Source organism: Saccopteryx bilineata, chromosome 5, assembly GCF_036850765.1.
Source record: "Saccopteryx bilineata isolate mSacBil1 chromosome 5, mSacBil1_pri_phased_curated, whole genome shotgun sequence".
NCBI classification, from domain to species: Eukaryota; Metazoa; Chordata; class Mammalia; order Chiroptera; family Emballonuridae; genus Saccopteryx; species Saccopteryx bilineata.
The window spans coordinates 83,603,264-83,625,278 of NC_089494.1; the positions used below are offsets into that span (position 1 = coordinate 83,603,264).

General features: G+C 33.9%; 1 protein-coding gene across 4 annotated transcripts in view; it reads right to left on the reverse strand.

Annotated features, from left to right (window-relative positions):
- Positions 1 to 22,015, reverse strand: part of GALNT13 (polypeptide N-acetylgalactosaminyltransferase 13) — a 573,465-nt gene that overhangs the window by 318,614 nt on the left and 232,836 nt on the right. The gene's annotated exons all lie outside the window — the stretch shown is intronic.

Sequence of the window (22,015 nt, forward strand, 5' to 3'; positions counted from 1 at the left end):
AGAGCATGATATTATAATGATGAATATATATTTATCAAAACCCACAGAATTTACAAAAGCAAGGGTGAGACCTGGACTTTGGGTGATTAAGCCTGGACTTTGGGTGATTATGACATGTCAATGCAGGTTCATCAGTGGGAATGACTGTTAATGGGAGGTGTAGGAAATGGGGAGACTATGCATATTTGGGGGCTGGGAATGAATATATGGGAAATCTCTGTTCCTTACTCTTAAGTTTTCTATAAACCTACTGCTGCTCTAAAATATATGTATATAAACTTTAAAAAGTTGCAGCAAAAATGAAAAAAATCAAAAGAACACAAGTTACCTGATATTAAGTATAAAATGGACAACTGTACCAAAGAATGCACAATCCCCACCTACTGTATATCAAATGGAATACAGCCCATGGTCACAGAGCCACCACAGCCTATGTGTTAAGTGGACAGAAATGGTGAGGTAAATAGCAGAATACTCATACATTTAATAAATGTGGGTTGAGACATAGTTTTGTCTCTTTTAACTAATGATTTTGGAAAACTCAGCTAACCACTGCAAGTGATGATGATGATTTTTTTTTGTACAATACAAGAAAATGAGACTCAGGGACATGAACTGGAGTGTGGTGGTTAAGGAGGGTGGGGAGGAGAAGGGAGGGTGTGGGGGGAAGGGAGGGGCACAAAGAAAACCAGATAGAAGGTGACAGAAGACTCTATGACTTTGGGTGATGGATATGCAACACAATCAAATGTCAAAATAACCTGGAGATGTTTTCTCTGAACCTATGTATCCTGATTGATTAATATTACCCCATTAAATTAAAAAAAAAGAAATGCAATAAAATATGTAAGTAAGAAATATGAGTCACAGCAGGAATCACAGTAATTGCATATTAGGGTCACTATAAACATAACAAGGACAGTGTAAAATCGATTCAATATTTAAAGGTGGCACCAAATGAACACTTCTATCACTACTATTTCATCAAGGTGAAACTAATAGTCAGCCAACATATATTTTTTTGGTTTATATTTTTAAGCATAGAGAGAATAGGAACTTTGAATTACTGAACTTTATATCACTTTCTAGCCATGTTCTTGGTAAGACACAAATTATTCAATGCACAAATAGGAAAATAAATATATACTCTTTATCAGGAAGATCCTATCTTTGTCTATCCCCTATATCATAAAAAATAAATATGAAAATGTAGCCCCAGCCAAGTTCTCCCAGAAAGGATCTGCCACAGCCAGGCTATTACTGAAACATGTGCATTCCATGTATACCTCAGTCCATCAGCCTCTTGTTCTCTAGCCCTTGGTTTAGTCTATAAAGCACACAGTTGAAGCAATTCACTTCCATTAAAAACACTCACAACTGCCTGACCAGGTGGTGGTGCAGTGGATAGAGTGATAGAGTGTTTGACTGGGATGCCGAGGACTCAGGCTCGAGACCCCGAGGTCGCCAGCTTGAGTGCGGGCTCATCTGGTTTGAGCAAAGCTCACCAGCTTGGACCCAAGGTCGCTGGCTCGAGCAAGGGGTCACTCGGTCTGCTATAGCCCCACGGTCAAGGCACATATGAGAAAGCAATCAATGAACAACTAAGGTGTCTCAACAAGAATTGATGCTTCTCATCTCTCTTCATTCCTGTCTATTGTCTCTATCCATCCCATTCTCTGACTCTTTCTCTGTCTCTGTAAAAAAACAACAAAAAAAAACAACACTCATAACTGAATTGAATCTCAGCTATCTGAATTTATGAAAGACACTGAATCTTTTAGACATCTTTCTAAAAGTTATTATGTTATTTTGAAATTGTAACATGACACAGAAATTTAACAGAGAAATCGACATTTCCACATATGTACACATTGGCGTTTCTTCCATCGGTAAAAATTTCTTTGTTACTTAAATTCCAGGTTTGAAAATTTTTCTCACTCAACTCCAGTTTTATGTTTGTTTGTTTGTTTGTTTGTTCCTGATATAGAATATTTATTTTAGGATGAAAAACCACAAAAAAAATTTTCAAAAAATTTACACTTGTTATGTTGCTCAGCCTTATCTTTTCTTAGAACCTGATCCTCTTGGCAAGAGCCTATTTGCTGTTGCATAATTTTCACTGTCAAAGGCAATAAACATTTAAAGGTCTTATCTCATCCTATACCACCTGAATTACTGGAATGAAATTGCCCTATTTTTCCTTACCTCCCAATGCTACTCTCATCATTATTTATCCACTACCTTCTGGGGTTTTTTTTTTATTTGAAATCAATACCACCTGTCTCAGCCACCCACTTAGTCACTCCTGTTGTCCCTGCTTGTCCCTACTCCCAGCACAATGCATACCAGTTTTGGAATCGCTAAAATGATACCACTGTAGGACTCACATTTCTCTTCCCTTTTACTCCAAGGTCCATTTCAATCATCACCATTCGACATGAATTGCTAGATGCCCTAAATGCAGACATATCCATTCTACTTGAATACTCATTAAAAGTATAGTCATTGGATTTCAGCTTTACATTCATTAAACAAGAAATATTGTGGCATTTCACAGATATTTATGCTTCCTTTTATGTTCTCAATCTTCTTGCCATAATCGCCTTACCACTCTAAAGATATTTCAGCATCCTTCAACCTTTCAACAAACTCAAATAACACACAGGGACCTCACAGGAAAAGTGCAACTACGAGTCAGAGAGCTTGTACAAATTCTGGCTTTACAACGTGTGTACTCTCTGTGTGTAAATTTGGATATATAAGATGAGATAAAAAAAAATCTTTTTTCTTGTAATTTCAGCAAGTGTCAAATCTGAGTCCAGCTAGTGTATGGTAATCCAAGTTCTAAAAGACACTACTAGAAAGGTAGAAGACATGACACTGTGACTGTGACTCTGTTACCCACCTCTGTCTTCTATGAAGAAAGAATAGGAATTTGAAGAGGAGTTGAATGAAGTAAGGAAAATCAAAGGCATTGGGTATACAGTGGTATTTCCTACCTCTAGGGCAAGGTAGAAAAATATTTCTCACTTACCAAGCCAAATATGAGATTTCAATGTATTCATTCTTAGAAACTGTGACTTTTTTTTTTAAGTCAGATCAGCATCTCATTCTTTGCAAGTTAACATCTGTAAGGTGTTGGTGTGATGGCGGGGGTGGAGGAGGAGAGAAACATATTTGCACTTTTTTGTGCGGCATGGCACCATGAGTTTCTAAAGGAAACTGGACATGATAGAAGGTAGGTGGACTCAAGTCCTCTGAATGGGTTGTGCTGTAGAGCTGTCTACTGTAGCAGGGGGACCCAGAAGCAAATGCTTGGGTGGTTAAAACTGCCTGAAGCAGGAACTTTGTGTAGAGGCTAAAAAAAAAGTTGGCTAGAAGTCTTTAGTCCCTGTTGGCAATTGTACAGTGAAGAAGCCCCCAAAATGTCACTCAATAAGAATGAAAACATGGATGCAGCCATGTTGGAGAATGTGATGACCATATGATATTAGCCAAAAACTACTCTTTGAAAATGAATCTACTATCTTAAAAGGGCCAGAATATTGCAGATTAGTCATCCAAAGCCTGGAAACGGAGATCTGGTAAAAAGTTTACAAAAAATTTTGAGAAAAAGTCATTTCTAATAGTTCATCTGCCCACTACTCCCCAAGTGTTTTTTACCTCTGGTTCCTTCATTAAAAAATGAGAAAAATGCCACTTATTTTTTAACCCTAATTTGAGTATTGGAGAGCAGAACTAAAGGTTGAGAATTTATAACACCTAACATAGTGAGTTGCACCATTGTTTCTCAATAAATGAAAGCTAAAAAATAGACCTCCCATGATAAATTTAAGTATTTGTTAGTTCTCTCTTAGGCATCGCTAAATTCCAACTACTTCAATTTGGCTCTGATCTTTTACAGAGCATACTATAATAACTTCGAATATTAAACTATTTCCAATTTCCCCTTTCCTTATTCTGCTCCAGGCTAGACTGTCTGGCTGGGGGAAAAAAGATAACAAAAATTCTAACTAAGCTTAACACATATCTACACTTCTTTCATCATGTCAGTATCCCTCTGAAAACCTGTAACAGCTTTCTTTTGAATACAAAATCAAGTTTTCTGTCTGTCACATTCTCTATATACTATCAGAATATAACTTATCATTCATTAATTTTTAAGTGCACTCAACAAATATTTCAGTATCTACCATACAGTAGAATCTCTTCTAAGAGCTGGGGATATAACAGAGAATAAAATATAGAACTATTTCTCATTAAATGAATTTATGTTCTAGGGGAGGAAGCAGACAACAAAGAAGATAAGTAAAATACACTCTTTTTTTAGGTAGTCGGTAGGATAGAGGAGAGAAGTAATGCAGAGATAGAAAGTGTCATGAGTGGTTGTAATTTTATATAATGTGGTCAGGGAAAACCTCAGAAAGGGGGTGACATTTGAGTAAAGACGGTGAAGGGAAGGGAACAAACCATGTGGATATTCTGGGAATAAACATCCCAGGAAGAGGGAATAGAAACTTCAAAAGCCCTGAAGTGGTCATATTCTTGGTGTGTTCTTGGAACTGCATGAGAAAGTGGGTGAGCACTAACAATATGAGAGAAGAAATAGAAAGACATATCATGCAGATTTTTATAGGAGATTACAAGGACTTTGGCTTTTACACTAAAGGAAATGCAAAGCACTGAAGAGGTTTAAGAAAAGTAGTAGCTCAAACTGACCTATAGTCTAATGGGATCACTCTGTTCTGTTGATCAGAAACTGTAGGTGCCAAAGGAAGAGTAAAAAAATGAAACTTACTATTTAAGAGGTGACTACAGTAACTCATGTGAAAGATATTGGTTGCTTGGAATAAGATAATAGCAGTGGAGATGAGAATAGCTAATATTTTGAATTTACTGATGTCAAATGTGAGTTTCAAGAGAAAAAGAGAGTTCAGATGAGCATTCATGGTTTGGTACAAGCAACTGGAAAAATGGAGCTTCTATTTCCTAAGGTGATAAACTCCATGAAAAAAAGAGGTTTTATGAATACTATCAAGTGCTGAGTTTTAAACATGTTAAGATTCACATAAGTATTAGACAGTCAAATGGAAATATCAAGAACCCTGTGGTTAATCACTTCTGAATATTAGGGGAAAAGTCTAGACTAAAGATTGAGATAATATTTAAAATAAAGAGACTATTTGAAATTACCAAGATAGAGTGCTGACAGAAAATTGACCAGTTCCAAGGACTTATGCTTGGGACTTACCAATATTTCAAAGTTAGGGAGAAGAAATTACTCTAACAAATAACAAAGAGAAGAAATGGGCCATAGTGCTACAAGAAAATTAGGACAACATAGTGACTTGAAAGTCAAGTGAAAAATTAGTTTCAAAAAAGAGATACAAATCAACTGTATCAAATTATACAGATAGCTCAAGAAATACAAGAACTGAGAATTGCCTATTAAATTTATCAATAAATGGTGCTGAGAAAATTGGAAGGCCAATGCAAAAGAATGAAATTTGACTACACTTTGTTCCCCTGTACAAATATTAATTCAAAATGGATGAAAGACCTAAATATAATATCTGAAACAATAAATTACATAGAATAAAACATAGGTATTAAACTCTCGGACCTTGGCCATAGAGAACAATTTATGAATGTGACTCTAAAGGCAAGGAAAGTAAAGGCAACAATAAATGAATGGGACTAACTAAAATGTTTCTACACAGCAAAAGAAACCTACAATAAAACAAAAAGGCAGTCAACCAAACAGGTGATATTATAAACAACAGTTCTGATTAGGGGTTAATATCCAAAATATACAAAGAACTCTCAAAACTCAGCAATAAACAAGCAAACAATCCAGTTAAAAAATGGAAAGAGCACCTGAACAGACACTTCTCCCAATAAAATATATAAATGGCCAACAGATTTATGAAAAGATACTCATTTTCACTAGCTATTAGAGAAAAGCAAATCAAAACTACAATGAGATACCACCTCACGCCTGTTAGATTGGCTGTTATCAACAAGACAGGTAATAACAAGTGTTGGAGAGGCTGTGGAGAAAAAGGAACCCTCATTTGCGGCTGGTGGGAATGTAAACTGATACAGGTATTATGATAAAAAGTATGATGGTTCCTCAAAAAAAATAAGAATAGAATTACCATATAACCCAGCAATCCCTCTACTGGGTATCTACCCAAAAAACTTGAAAACATTGGTACATAAAGACACATGCATCCCCATGTTCATTGAAGCATTATTCACAGCAGCCAAGACATGGAAAAAACTAAAGTGTCCCTCAATAAAGGATTGGATAAAGAAGATGTGGTACATATATACAATGGAATACTACTCAGCCATTAGAACTGATGACATGGGTGGACCTTGAAAACATTAAACTAAGTGAAATAAATAAATCAGAAAATGCTAAAAACTAGGTAATTTCACACACAGGTGGAATATAAAACTGAGACTCATGAACCTAGATAAAACTGAAGTGATACTAGAGGGAGGGTTTAGGAGAAGGAGATGAAGGGAGTCAAGAGGGACAAATATACAGTAATGGAAAATGATATGACACTGGTTGATGGGCACACAACACAATCAAGAGTTCAAATACTATAGAAATATTTACCTGAAACCTCTGTATTCTTACTGATCAATGTCACCCCAGTAAATTGAATTTTCTAAATAAAATTAAACAAATAAATTGAGCAATTTAGGGATCATTAGTGACTTTGGCAAGAACAGTTTTGTGGGGATTAAAGGTAACTGAAGTGGATTTAAGATAAAATGGAGGTGGGATGTTGTTCAAGACAGGGAGTCTAGCCAATTCTTTCCTAAAGGTTTGAACAAAAAGAGAAGAGAAATGGATGTATCTGTAAGGAGAGGTGTTGTTTATGAATCCGAAAGGAGAGGTGTTTGTACGTTTGATTTTAAGGGAGAATAAACAATATATTTGCATACTGTTAGTAAAACCCAAGAGAAAACAGAATTGATGACTGAACAGGGAGGCAGAATTGTTAGAACACTGTGTCTGAGTAATTAAGAGGGGATGGTATCTGGTGTGCATTAGATGAGCTGGTTGTGATTAGAGTATGGGCAATGCATTCATAGTAATAGGGGGGAAAGTGGAGTATGAAGGTACAAATGAAAGTAAAGGGGTAAATGCGATAGTGGGACTGGGACAAGTGGAGATTTTTATCTCTTGCTTTTCTTTTTCTCAAAATAGAAAGTAAGATCATAGTTGACAGTACGGATTAAAAAGAACATATTGGAGGTGTGAATGAAGTGTGCAAATTATGAAATAGTAACTGATAAAGTGGAAGTGAGGATAAGAGAAAGGTCATACAATTGATGGTCAACAATAAGGTCCTCCTTGAGGATAGGAATCATGACTGTATGAGTCAGCATAACAGAATAACTACATGAGCAATCCTCAAAATAAGCTCACTATTATATTACATCAGTCTCTTCAACAGGCAATTAATCATACCACATTATGCATCTCCTCATCTTTTTTCTCCCATTTGAAATCTCTGTGTTCTCCCTTATACCCCTATGCCCCACATAATTATTCAAGGGCTAACCCATGGTTCAAGTGTTCTATAAAGCTTTTAGTAACATAACTCTCTTATTACATTCTTTTCCTCTGTTACATTCATTGATGTTCTGTAATGGCTCACAGCACATACTGGGAGTTATACTGTCTGGATTCAAATATTAGCTGCATACCTTTAGTGAAGTTCCTTAACCTCTTGAATATTTTTCCTCATTCATAAGACAAATACAACAAAACACGGGATATTTTTTTTGAGAATCTCATGAAATAATACAGGTGAACTATTTAATGCAATGCTCACTCCAAAGTAAGTTCAACAAATGCTATTAGCTACATTTACTATTACAAAATTTTTAATTTATGTATATTAATTCATGGGATAAAAATATTTTCCTAATTGCTGTATTATGTACGGTCATTAAAGATAGGAACTGTGTGCTATAATTGCTTTTATATTTCTCACAAAAAGGAGACCCTAAGGTAAGGGTTTATGAAATTGATTTTTACTTATTAACTTATATTGTAAAATTTAACTTTATCTTACATATTATAATGATAAAATAATTATTTTATACTTGATCTTGCCATTCAAATTTCATATAACATCATCTTAAAATAATAACCTTCTCATAAAGTATAGCCAGACATCTCTGTATGACCTTTTAGTAAAAATGTCTCTGTCTTATCTATGCAATCATTACTTAAAAAGAAAAAGACATAAAAGGAACAGAATAATGCCTTTACTGAGGGGAAAAATAAAGCAAGACACATTAATGCTATAGAGAAATGCATAGTAAAAAACAGACTTTTACATATATATGTCTATTCTAAAATTATAACCATTCATATATTCCATATATTTCAAGATAGACTTAGAATGTACTTAATAAAATTTATTTATTTTTGACATTATTTGTAATATATGTAAAGTGACAAAATTACATAGCAATATTAAGATATTAAAAATAAGAATCTAAGACCAAAACAAATTTTCTCACTTATAAAGCAATTATAATTCAGATAATTACTTCTAGAGGACATTATGCAAGGTCATGGAATATTAATTACAATATACAATGAGAATTTTTAGACATATTCCAGCATCTCCCATGTCAATAAATCTGTGTCTTACTGTCATGGATTAAGCTACATTAACTATGAAATCAAATTCTTCCTCAGCACAATAACATTGTAAATTACATTAGAACAATTTAACCTCCTCTTAAGGCACTGATATGTGTACAGAAAACATCTGTCCATGGAAAAAAGAGTGAGGAAGAATTTTATACAGAAGTCAAATATTCCTTTCCCATAAGATTTTTTCTAGGAATAGTAAAACTATAAGCTTTCTTAGGTTGAATCAAATTGCAGATGTTAAGAAACCATCTTTACTTTTTAAATTAGATTTCTTCTGTATGGTAAGGAAAAAAAAACTACACACTTTAACCACAGAGTCTACTTCCAAGGGCCAATTTTAGAAATATTAGAATCACATTTTTTAAGATTTTATTCATTCATTTTAGAGAGAGAAGAGAAAGAAAGAGAATAAGAGAGAGAGAGAAGAGGGAGGAGCAAGAAGCTTCAACTTCCATATGTTGACCAGGCAAGCCCAGGGTTTTGAACCGGTGACCTCCATGTTCCAGGTCAACGCTTTATCCACTGTGCCACCACAGGTCAGGTAGAATCACGTTTTTAAAAATTACATTTTCCCCAATTATGCTACCAATGTCCAAATAAATGCAGCATTAATTTCACAAAGAAATATGAAATGAGAATATTAATTGGATTTCTGATCTCTGTTCCACATTTTTTCTTCTTAATTTGAGATATCCTAAAACTTTCATATGCTGGCAAAATTTTTGCCTATAAGGATAACAATAATGTCTACAAAATTTAGATTTATCTACTGTGCACAAGTGTGGAAGCAATTTCACTACCCATATAGAAAGTGCACTTAATTATGTTCCTGTGTGTGAGTAACTGCAGGGGCACTTACATTTTGCAGATGTTTGATGTTGTGACACCACAGACCCAAGCACCTGGGGTTTGGATCCACTCAATTAGCAGCAAGAGGGAATGGTAAACCACCATTGCATCTTCTTTTCTTATTCTCTTTGTTCCTTCTTTTGTTTTATCTGAAAACTCTCAAGGAACAGCCCAAAATGAAACATGAACGAGTGCTGTGAGGAGACTCCCAGGTTGGAAAGCACTCAGTTACTGGGAAAGAGCAGAGAACAAGTACAAATACCACTGTTGCTAAAGATGTAACTAGACCAAAGCCAGAAAGACAATTAGCAGCTGATGTGCACAAAGGTCAATGCTGCACAACTCATTAAAGTGGAACATGAAACATGAGAATCATGACTCAAGCCAAACTGGAAATCATAAAGCAAGAAATGGAATGCCTAGATATTGTACTTGGTGTTAGTGAGCTAAAATGGACTCAGATGGGACACTTACAGTCTGACAACTACAAGGTGTTCCACTCTGGAAATGAAAATCTCAGAGGAAACAATGTGATTAAATAATGAAGCGAGATGTGACACCAACAGACAGGGACTACAGTGCCCAGGTGAGACTGAATAATATCTATCAGACTTTTAGAGAAATTTGTTAACATAACCATCATTGAAGTCTATTCTTGAACTACAGAGGCTAAAGAAGAAAAAATTGAGGGTTTTTGTGCAAGTATAGAAGAAGAAACTTATCACACACCAAAACAATACATGTTGGTAATTATAGTTGACTGGAACACAAAAATAGGAAATAAAGCAGAATCAAATGTCATCAGAAAATTTGGACTAAGAGGTCAGGAATAAAGCAGGAGATCAGTTCATGGATTTCTTCAAAGCCAAATAGTTCTCCATAGTAAACACATGTTTCAAACAACCAAACAGAATACTGTATGCATGGACATCACCAGAAGGCCAGTATAGAAATCAAATAGGCTATGTATCAATAGTTGGAAGCAGGGAATGGAGCAGCTATACTCACTCTGCCAAATGAGACCAGGAGCAGATTATGGCACTGATCATGAAACTGTTAATATCAAACATTAGAGTAAAGTTGAAGAAGATAACTGAAAGAATCATAGTGTCCAAACATAATATAAATGACAATCCTGATGGACTTAGAGGTCACATAAAAACAGACTTGCGGCCTGACCTGTGGTGGCACAGTGGATAAAGTGTCGACCTGGAAATGCTGAGGTCACCGGTTCGAAACCCTGGGCTTGCCTGGTCAAGGCACATATGGGAGTTGATGCTTCCAGCTCCTCCCCCTTCTCTCTCTCTCTGTCTCTCTCTCCTCTCTCTACCTCTCTGTCTCTCTCTCCCTCTCTCTCTCCTCTCTAAAAGTGAATTAAAAAAAAATTAAAAAAAAAAACAGACTTGCATTGTTAAACTTAACTGGACAAGAACCAGAAAACCTGTGAACTGAAACTAAAAATATTAGGAAATAATGCCAAAAGATGATATCAGAAGTAAAAAGAAAGGAAAATTTGAGATATATGACAAAATAAACTAAAAATTGCTAAATGGTGAGAGGCAGAAGTTAAATGTGACAAAAGCAGAGTTAGAATCCTGAATGTAGATTTTCAATAACTATCACATAGAGACAAAAAGAACTATTACAATAGCCAATGTAAGAAAATAGTGGAGAACACACACATATGCACACACAAACAAAAACAAGAGATCTCTTCCAGAACAAATATGGAAAACAAGACTATGACCTCCATACTAGAAATGTTGGACATAGTATCCCAGTCTTTAAGAAAGGAGATGCCAGCCTTACCAGGAGGTAAGAGTGGCAGTGGATAGAGTGTCAGATTGGGACACAGAGGACCCAGGTTTGGAACCCGAGGTTGCCGGTTTGAGTGTGGGCTCATTTGGCTTGAGCACGGACTCATCAGCTTGAAAGCAGGTTGGGTCATTGGCTTGAGCATGGAATCATAGACATGACTCCATGGTCGCTGACTTGAACCCAGGGTCATTGGCTTGAGCAAGGGGTAACTCACTCTGCTGTAGCTCCCAGTCAAGGCACATATGAGAAAGTAATCAGTAAACAACTAAGGAGCTGCAACAAAGAATTGATGTTTCTCATCTCTCTCCCTTCCTGTCTGTCTGTCCCTATCTGTCCCTCTCTCTTTCTCTGTCACAAAATAAAAAAATAGAAAGGAGATACCGAGGAGTGCAATAACTACAAGACCATCACTCTAATTCCCCACACAAACAGAGTGATGCTCAAGGTGATGCAACAAAGGATTCTAGTGTATATGGAGCTAGAAATGAGATGTTGAAGTTAGGTCCAGGAAATAAGATGCAATGGAGATCTAACTACAAGAATTCATTGGCTATTGGAGTGGTCTAAAGAATTTTAGGACAGTCTCTATTTACTGATAATAATCCTTTGACTGTGTAAATCATAGAAAGCTATTGGTTGCTCTGAAAAAAAAATGGGCATGCCTCAGCACTTGATTTTCCTGATGCTTAACTGGTATTGTGGACAGGAAGCCACTGTCAGGACAGAATATGGACACAGAATGGTTTTTGTAGGCAAAGATGTCAGACAAGGATGCATTTTATCTTCCTACTTGTTTAATCTGTAGGCAAAACATATCATATAAAACACTGGAAGGTGAGGTAAAAATTGGTGGAAGAAATATCAATAACTTAAGATATACAGATGACAGCACCTTACTGGCAGAAAGTAACAATGATTTGAAACAACTTCTGATGAAAATGAAAGAAGACAGTGTCAAAGTAGGACTGCATTTGAACATCTGCAAGACAAAATCAGGACTAAAGAAAAACACTTTAACACTTACATAGAAGAAACTGAAATTGTTAAAAATTTTGCTGAACCTGGGTTCTGTCAGCAATTCAAATGGACACTGCAACCAAAAAATCAAGAGAAGACTGACTTGAAAGGGCAGTAATGGAACAGTTAGGAAAGATCAAGAACAAAAATGTGTCATCAGAAACCAAGGATAAGATCATCCACAGCCTTGTATGCCCAAAATGGATGTACAAATGCAAAAGGTTGAACAGTGGATAATATTAATATGATAAAAAATCAATTGATTCACTTGAAATAAGGTACTGGAAGAGAATTCTGTGTATACTCTGAAGAGAATTCTGTGTATACTCTCGACTATCAGAATGACAAACAAGTAGGTCCTAGAGTAAGTGAGCCTGAATATCATTGGAGACAAAATGACTTTGGGCACATCATAAAAGCCAGGATGTTTTTGTTTGCTATTTAATGCTAGGAAAAATAGAAGGCAGCAGGAAAAGACAAGATAAAATACGGATTGATTCCATAAAAGAAGCCATAAGCATGAGTCTACAGGAGCTGAGAAGAGCTGGTAAGGAATGATCATTGTGGACTTCACCCATTCATAGGGTCACCCAGAGTTGGAGCCAACTCAATGGCATGTAACACACACACAGTGTATGTGTGTGCGTGAATATGTGTGTGTATAAAATAGCAATACTACCAATCACCTATTCTTGAGATCATTTCTACTTATAGGACCTTTTCCTCCTCTTTTTTTGCTTCAGCCTTAAAACACAAATATACTTACACACAGAGACATACCCACAGAAACAGATACAATTGGAAATTAAATCACATGTCCAACCCTCCTGAAGCTATCCTGAATTTGGTGTTTATCTTTTCCCTTCACTTTAATTTATTACTACTCTTTGCTTTATATTTCTAAGGAAACTATCCTAGATAATTTCTTATCTAATAATATCTATGTGAAGCTAATAGCCAATAGGGAATCCTAGTAAATTTGGGCTTCTGTTTTGTTTTGTTTTTTATAATGTCTGCTATATAAAACTGCAGGCATGTCTCTTTATAAATATAATTTCCTTCATGGCATATTTCTGCTCCAACACCTCCTAACTGTGTGCGTATTCTGCTCCAACACCTCCAACACCTGCCTTTTGTAACATGTCTAAACAAAGGCAAAAGCATTTTAAGATTCTTCACCAGCCTTAAGGCCTATGACTCAAAATGTCTACTTATAGAAACTTTCCATTATAGCTGGACTATCTCCTCTCAAGGCCTCCTATACTTTATGTCTAAACAATATAACCTTTCTTTATTCCTCAATTATACAAAATTTCCACATTGAATAATTGCTTTCTCTATTTTTCACAATATTTTTTTGTATTTTAAAAACTAGATCTATCACATTTTATTGATATAAGCTCTGATGTTCACTGATAATTTTAAAAATAAACATTTCTGTTCCAAATTACATGGAATCAAATATGGTAAAGAAAAAGATAGAAATATTATAAAACATTCATTTCCACAATGGTTGGTATATATAAAACCCCTTGAGTCTAAAATAACTGAAGTAATAATTATGTAAACAAAAATATGAGTACCATAGTAGATTTATAAAATAAGACTAAATTCTATGCTTTCTCAATTAGAGTTTGAAAAACAAAGGAAAAAAATATAATTGGTCAACTTGACTATACAGACCCTTAAGAGTACAAGTGAAATAATAGCCAGGGTGCATACTGATGTTAACTATATTCCATGTTCTTGACAAGTAGTTTCATTGGCTCTGCTCTAACCATACTGTTTGTTCCTCTATACACTTTCCTTCCTGCACAGAAAATTATCTCCTTTTTGTCTAAGCTTGGTTTCATACACAACCACACAATAAAGCCTAGCTTCAAATATACCCTCTTATAAATCTTTTCCTTTACTTTGTCTCTCACAATAGTTCTTCTAAACTCCCACTTTCATGTACTAAAATATTTTAGTACTTTCTTTCTGTCTTACATGCATAATGATCTGTAATGAAGAACTGTGTCTCTTAATTTTTCATGGGTACAAAATTAATCTTGGTAAGTACAAATATTAAAATAGTGAAGTATTTGTTTTATGAAAAGATGAGGCTATCAATGACTGCTGAAAGCTTTAACTGCTGTTCTGGAAAGAAAGTGCCTACCATTTTAAAAAGTTCAAAGAACAAAGGTGGAAGTCACACTTCCTGATTTCAAAACTTATTACAAAGATACAATAATCAAAACAGTCTGGTATTGGCATAAAAACATATAAGACCAATTAAATAGAATATAGTTCCCATTAAAAAAACCCTTAAATATACAATCACATGATTTCCGTTAAAGGTGTCAAGACTATACAATGAGAACATGTCTTTTTGATAAATGTTGTTTGTAAAACTAATAGCCACATAAAAAAAATGAAGTTGGACCCTTCCTTACCTTGGATCATACAAAAATAAACTCAAAATAAAACAATGACCTAAACATAGGAGAAAATCTATAAAACTTTAAGAAGAAAATATAAGAGAAAAGCTTCATGACATTAGATTTGGTGATAATTTCTTGTATATGACACCAGAAGGACAGGTAAAAATGGTAAAAATAAATAAACTGGACTATATCAAAATTAAAAACTTGTTTTTAATTAAAAGACAAAATCTACAAAGTGACTTAAAATCAACTTACAGAATGGGAGAAAGTATTTGCATACCAAATATTTGATAAAAGGATGGTATCCAGAATATATATATAAAGAACTATAATTCAACAAGAACAAGAGAACTCAATTAAAGCATAGCCAAAGAGCTTAATTTGATATTTATATAAAAAAGATATACAAATTGTCTAAATGCAAATAAAAAGATGTTCAAGATCACTAATCATGCAAATCAAAGCTACCACCTCACACCATTCAGAAAGCTACCATAAAAAAAATAAACAGAAAATAAAAAGTGTTGACAAATATATGCATAAGTTGAAACCCTTGTGCACTGGAATGTAAAATGGTATAGCCTCTGTGAAAAACAGCATGGTACTTCCTCAAAAAATTAAAAATAGAATTAGCATATGATCCAGCAATTTCACTTCTAAATATATATTCAAAACAATTGAAAATAGGGTCTCAAAGAGATATTTGTAAGTACATGTTGATACTAGTATTATTCTCAGTAACCAAAAGATGAAAGAGCCCAAGTGTTCTTCAGTGGATGAAGCTATAAACAAAAGTGATGTGTACAAATAATGGAATGTTATGACATATGCTACAACATGGATGAACCTTGAGAACATTATACTAAGCCAGTCACAAATACGCAACACTGTATTTTTCCACTTCTATAACCTACTAACAGTCGTCATACTCAAAGACAGAAATTAGAATGTTAATTGTCAGAGACTAGAGATAGGAAGCAATGTGGAGTTATTAACAGGCTTAGAGTTTCAGTTTTGCAATTTGAAAAGAATTCTGAAGATTGGTTATATACAATGATGTTAATATACTTGTATGGGAAAAGGCAAAACCTTTCCTCTACTCTCGTGGGTTTTGTACTTGGAGCCTACAAATTTAACTGTCAAAAAAAGGGTAACAGGAGAGAAGGCATATAGATTTTATTTGATGTTAATATTTTGGGGCCCTGGCTTATTGGCTCAGTGGTAGAGCATCGGCCCAGCATGTGAATGTCCTAGGTTTGATTCCTGGTCAGGACACATAGGAGAAGCAACTATCTGCTTCTCCACCCCTCTCTGCCCTTCTCTCTCTCTCTTCTCCTCCCACAGCCATGGCTCAACTGGTTGGAGCACATATCCTGGGCCCTGAGGATGACTCTATGGAGCTTCCACTTCAGGTGCTAAAAATAGCCCAGTTGTGAGTGTGGCCTAAAATGGGCAGAGCATAGGCCCCAGAATGGGGTTGCCTGGTGGATCCTAGTCCAGGCGCATGCAGGAATCTGTCTGTCAATCTTCCCCTCCTCACACTTGGAAAAGAAAAGAAAAAAAAATTAATTAAAAAATATATTTTGGCCTGACCTGTGGTGGCGCAGTGGATAAATTGTCGACCTGGAAATGCTGAGGTCGCTGGTTTGAAACCCTGGGCTTACCTGGTCAAGGCACATATGGGAGTTGACGCTTCCAGCTCCTCCCCCCTTCTCTCTCTCTGTCTCTCTCTCTCTCTCTCTCCCTCTCTCTCCTCTCTAAAAATAAATAAAAAAAATTAAAAAATAAAAAATAAAAAATATATATATATATATTTTGGTTTTTATGTATATGAAGACCTTCAGAGAAAATAAAAGAAGACAAAGAAGACTCAAAGAAGTGGTTAATCTTCAGTGCTTGGATATCATTTTAATTACAGTGATAAAATGTAGAGAAGAGACAATACAGAAAAGGTGTCTGGGCTTCTATGGGTAGTAAAATGTGGGAAAACAAATATATAGGAAAACTAACAGAAGATAAGAGTTATTTAGTAAGGTGTAGATTAGGCAGAGTCCTCTCAGCACCATACGTATGTCTAGTGATAAAGGGAACAACCAGTGCTCTTCCCTCCCTGGTTCAAGAAAGAGAGACACCTCACCAGGTAAATTTATGCCTTGCTTATACGCACATAGGGAGAGAAGAGAACTGTTTTTTCTCTACTGCCTTCAGTTCAAATCATCTTTATGCCAAAGTGGTATATTTGGGGCTGGTATATTCTGATCCCTTCATATTTAACACTAATAAACCATATGGTTAAAACTGTTCAGATGATACTTGTTATAATTTGAATATTTGTTACAATGTTAAAAAATTAAAGTAATAGTGTAAATGAAGTTATGCAACATTTATCCTGACCACAGAGTGTATGAACATGTCCCTGAGAGCATACCAAGTAATGTTTTACTCAATTTTTTTATTTGAAAGAAAAATTATAGTATAGCAGTATTATTGCCAAAATAATAATAATCATAGCTATCATCCCTATCATCTTCAAATATACATGTATATATATATATTTATATGCATATATAAACACACATATACATATATTTTACTCACCACTTTCAATTTGGGTGGTGAAATTAATTCCACACATGAGCATATTCCATAAATCAAAGTATTATAAAAATTATCTTTACAGGCAAAATTTATGTCAGCATATAAAAGTTGTAGTAATTCTTAAATTAAAAAGAAAAGATGTGGAACAGAGATCAAAAATCCAATTAATATTCTCATTTTCTATTTCTCCTTTGTGCAATCAGTTACATTTATCACATTTTAATTCATGAGGAAGGCAATCCACATAAACAGGTACATTTATGAAATTGAGCACAGAAAAATATATACAATGGTTTGTTTCCATTTTATGTAGTAAATAAACTTTGTTTTTAAGGGAAACATATCAGAATTTGTATGCTGCTGCTCTTCTTCCACTAATAATGCAAGATGGCTAGTGCTTTTCTGTTTATCAATTTGCATACGTAAGAAATACTTATTTGGTCTACAATATAAACAGCTAAAATTAATTTCTTATTTTCTTATTTTCCCTGATTAAATACATTTAGATGCCAGCTGCATTATAACCTTCAAATAACTCAACAACAGAATTTGTAGTGCTATTAAATGTCTGAACACAAATAAATGCTAAAGAACCTTAACATTTTGCTTTAATTTTTAATTCCCACAGCTTTAAAAAAATAAACATACACCCAATAATTACTTATAATTTCTTATTCAAAAAGAATGCAGAGTAAATGGAGAAGCTGAGTGTTTAAAAAGTTAGTTAAAAAGCATGCTTAGTATAAAAAGGAGCCTAAGGCATGAGAAAATTCACAGAATAATTATAATAATTATAAAAATTTCACTAGTAACTCAGCACAATCCTAATCTTTCATTGTCATTTTTGCAATCATTGCTGTGTTCATCCAATACTGTAGTTATTTGTTTAGGTAAATACATTTCTTATATCCTCATAGACAGTGTCTGATATATCCATTTATAGTTATTCTCAAAGCTGAGCCTGTATTAGGTAAGAGACAAAGACCTGTTGATTGGTTGATTCACTGATTATTTCATTTAATCAGTGAACTGAATCTAAAGCTTAGAAAATTAATTACTGTCTGACTAGGTGGTGGCACAGTGGATAGAGAGTCAGACTGGGAAACGAAGGACTCAGGTTCAAAACCCCGAGGTCACCAGCTTGAGCGTGGGCTCATCTGGCCTGAGAGTGGGCTCACCAGCTTGAATGCAGGGTCACTGGCTTCAGCATGGGATCGTAGACATGACCACATGGTCGCTGGCTTGAGCCCAAAGGTCACTGGCTTAAGCAAGGGGTCACTCTCTCTGTTGCAGCCCCCCAGTCAATGCACATATGAGAAAGCAATCAATGAACAATTGAGATTAAGGAGCCACAATGAAGAGCTGATGCTTCTCATCTCTCTCCCTTCCTGTCTGTCTGTTGCTATCTGTCCCTCTCTCTGTCTCTCACTCTGTCTCTGATACCAAAAAAAAAAAAAAAAGAAAAGAAAAAAAAGAAATTACTCATCCAAGACCCAATAGTAAGCTATAGATATTAGATCTGTGTGTTTTGGTTCCATGTGTAGAGATTTTCCCCAAAATTACTTAAAAAACCTCCAAAGTTGGCTTTTTGTTTTCTTTATTTATTTTGTAATTAATGGAAGAGAGCCATGGACCCACCTTACCGATTATGATCATAGGCATACCCTTTTCTCTACTTCCAGGAAAGCACAGAGCATGGGATAAATTGGCTACCAAAACCTTACTTAACCAAAATGTGATTTTTGCTGACTTTCATGGAAATAAAATTTAAGCACTGTTTTCAAAAAAATAGTACAAACACGCACACGCACACACACAAACATGCATGCATGCAGCTATGCATTTACTCATTGTTTACTGTTGCTTTTATATAATTATAATTTTATATAAATGTAATTATTTAACAACTCTGTGTATTAGTAAAAATAAATTATCATGTTTAGGTGCTTAAGAGTCACTCAATTTACTTATATGTACGTTTCTCAAAAAGGCTTTTGCTCACTGTTCTATTCTCTTTTACTTTTCCTCATCCTTTAATTTGTTCAAAGTTCAATGAAGCAAGAACTTAATGTTGTTTACTGCTATATCCCTAGCACATAGAATAGTACTTAGCACATATTATCATATTAGGTGCTCAAAAATAATGTGTTTAATATCTTTTAATAGGTTTCTTTGGTTTGGTAATTCTCATTTCTCTTTCTAGTAACACAAAAATCTTATTTTAAAAACTAAACAAAATTATATATACTTTCTGAAAGTAGATTCTATTCTTAAATTGAAAATATATAAATTTATAAAACTTAGACCCATAATTAATGAGGAAAATTATAACAATCCCTAATGCTGATGTATCAACACATCAGGTTAATAATGCTTTCCTAAAATTGTTTTAAAAATATTTTATTGAATTTATTGGAGTTACACTAAATAGTAAAATTATATAGGCTTCAAGTATATAATTCTGTAATATATTATCTGTATATTACATTATGTGTTCACTAACCAATGTCAAGTCTTCTTCTGTCACCAAGGTGGATAATGTTTTTCTCAAAGATTTGAATCAAATTTTTAGGACATTGCAATTTTTTTAAAATTTATGGAGGATGGGTAAAAGAGAGAGAAGATTGGTTACATCTGGCTGGAATTTAATTTATACATATATATAGACTTCAACAAGAATCTCAGACAATGAGGGCCTTTAAGAAAGTATGACAGGTAACAAGACCTTCAGGTTCGATTGCACTTAACATATCCAACTACCATGACTATTTGTGACACAATTATTTCATGTACCTCAAAGAATTAAAGATTATATGTAAATGAATTATAAATATTAATAAATTAAATAAAGTGAACAAGTAGATTAATATACTAAGTACTCAGGCATCTCTAGGGATGGACATTTCAGAAATTAACTTCAATTTCTCCTGATATCTCATCACAATTGCCTCCAAGTAAAAACACTTTCATCTAGTCTCTTCTCTATAAAAACATAATCTATTTGTTTATATTTATTCCTCTGAAAACATCAAATATTTGGAGACTGATACAAAAGGCAAATACAACATTAAAGTAATGGACAATTTTCTGCATTCAATTGAGCCAATTGAGGGTATATCTAGTATAATGCTGAGATATTTGAATAAATTCACTGAGCAGTGTGGATATTTTCTAAATAAATATCAATTCAAGTTTTCCACTAAAGCTTTTTTAAACTAATTAATTGTGAATTTAATCTTTTTATATTGCATACAATTTAGATCAGTCATTATTAAAGCTATCTTAGCGTATCCCCATTTTTTTAAGATCTAACTCTTCAAAAATTAAACAAACTAACACCAAAATTGAAAATAAAAGTTTCCTTCATAAAATGAGTATTAATAGATTTTGACTTCTTGTAAATAATAATTTGAATATCTAATTCATAGTATGGTTTTCAACATTTGTTCTAAGGCAGTCACACAACTGAGTTACTCAAGATGACCTGCAAATGTCCCCAGTGAACCTCACACACACTTTATGATTTGTCTAGGAAATTTGAATAATACATATGTGTGTGTGTGTATTTATATATATATATATATCTTAAATGATAGTATATATGTGGCGTGATATAAAAATGAAATGGGAAACAATTTATTTCACTAACATTATTTCACAGATTATTTGTAAAATCTCAAACTTTAAGCCATGTTATCCAAAGTAAGCATGAAATTTCGTAAACTTTTTAATACTAAGCAATTTGAATCCTTAATTTTTACATTGCTGAATCATTCCACAGTTTAAGGCTTAATTATTCAAATACTTAATATAAGTGATTCAAATAAGAAGATATAGCACTGGTCACAAATATTTTCAATGAAGATATTATTTTTTAAAAAAGTATTGACTGTATACTAAAATTATTCTTACCTTAATCACCCCAGATCTGACATAAAATTTAATTTATTTATGTTCCAATAGTTGATAATAAAGATTTTTTAAAAAATTTGAACTAGCACTTACATGGTTTTCCTGAATGCCTAATTATCACATTTAACCATTTTTATTACAATATTGTGTAAAAAACAAAGTAATAAGTGCAACATTATAACATTAAAAACTCAACATATGAAATACACAAATTAATCAGAAGAATATGCTTTTGGTGCTTTTTAAAATGCAGTATTTCTATATATGTAAACAAAAACATACAAATATGGATAAAATGACCTAAAGTCATTTAGCCATTTGGAAAGCACAAATGTAATATTTGATGTTTTAACCACTTTCTGGGGACCAAAAACATCCATAATTATAGTTATTTCTGGTTTTGTTGAGAGAGACATTCCAAAGCATACAAGATTGTACAAACCTGTTATTTGGCTACCAAATGAACCTTTTTATAACTCAGCTTACTATCTCCATAAGGTTTTAGTTACTCTACATTGGGCTTATTTCAAGTAATTCAAAAAGGAAGAAAAAAAAACAGATTCAGTATTATGATGTTGACATAATAATATTGAATACCACTAATGTAATATAACCAATTATATGTGGTAAATTTTATTTACAGTAATCATAATTTTGTTGTATATAGAAAAAGTCATTACATGCTAAAAGAAAAACTTCT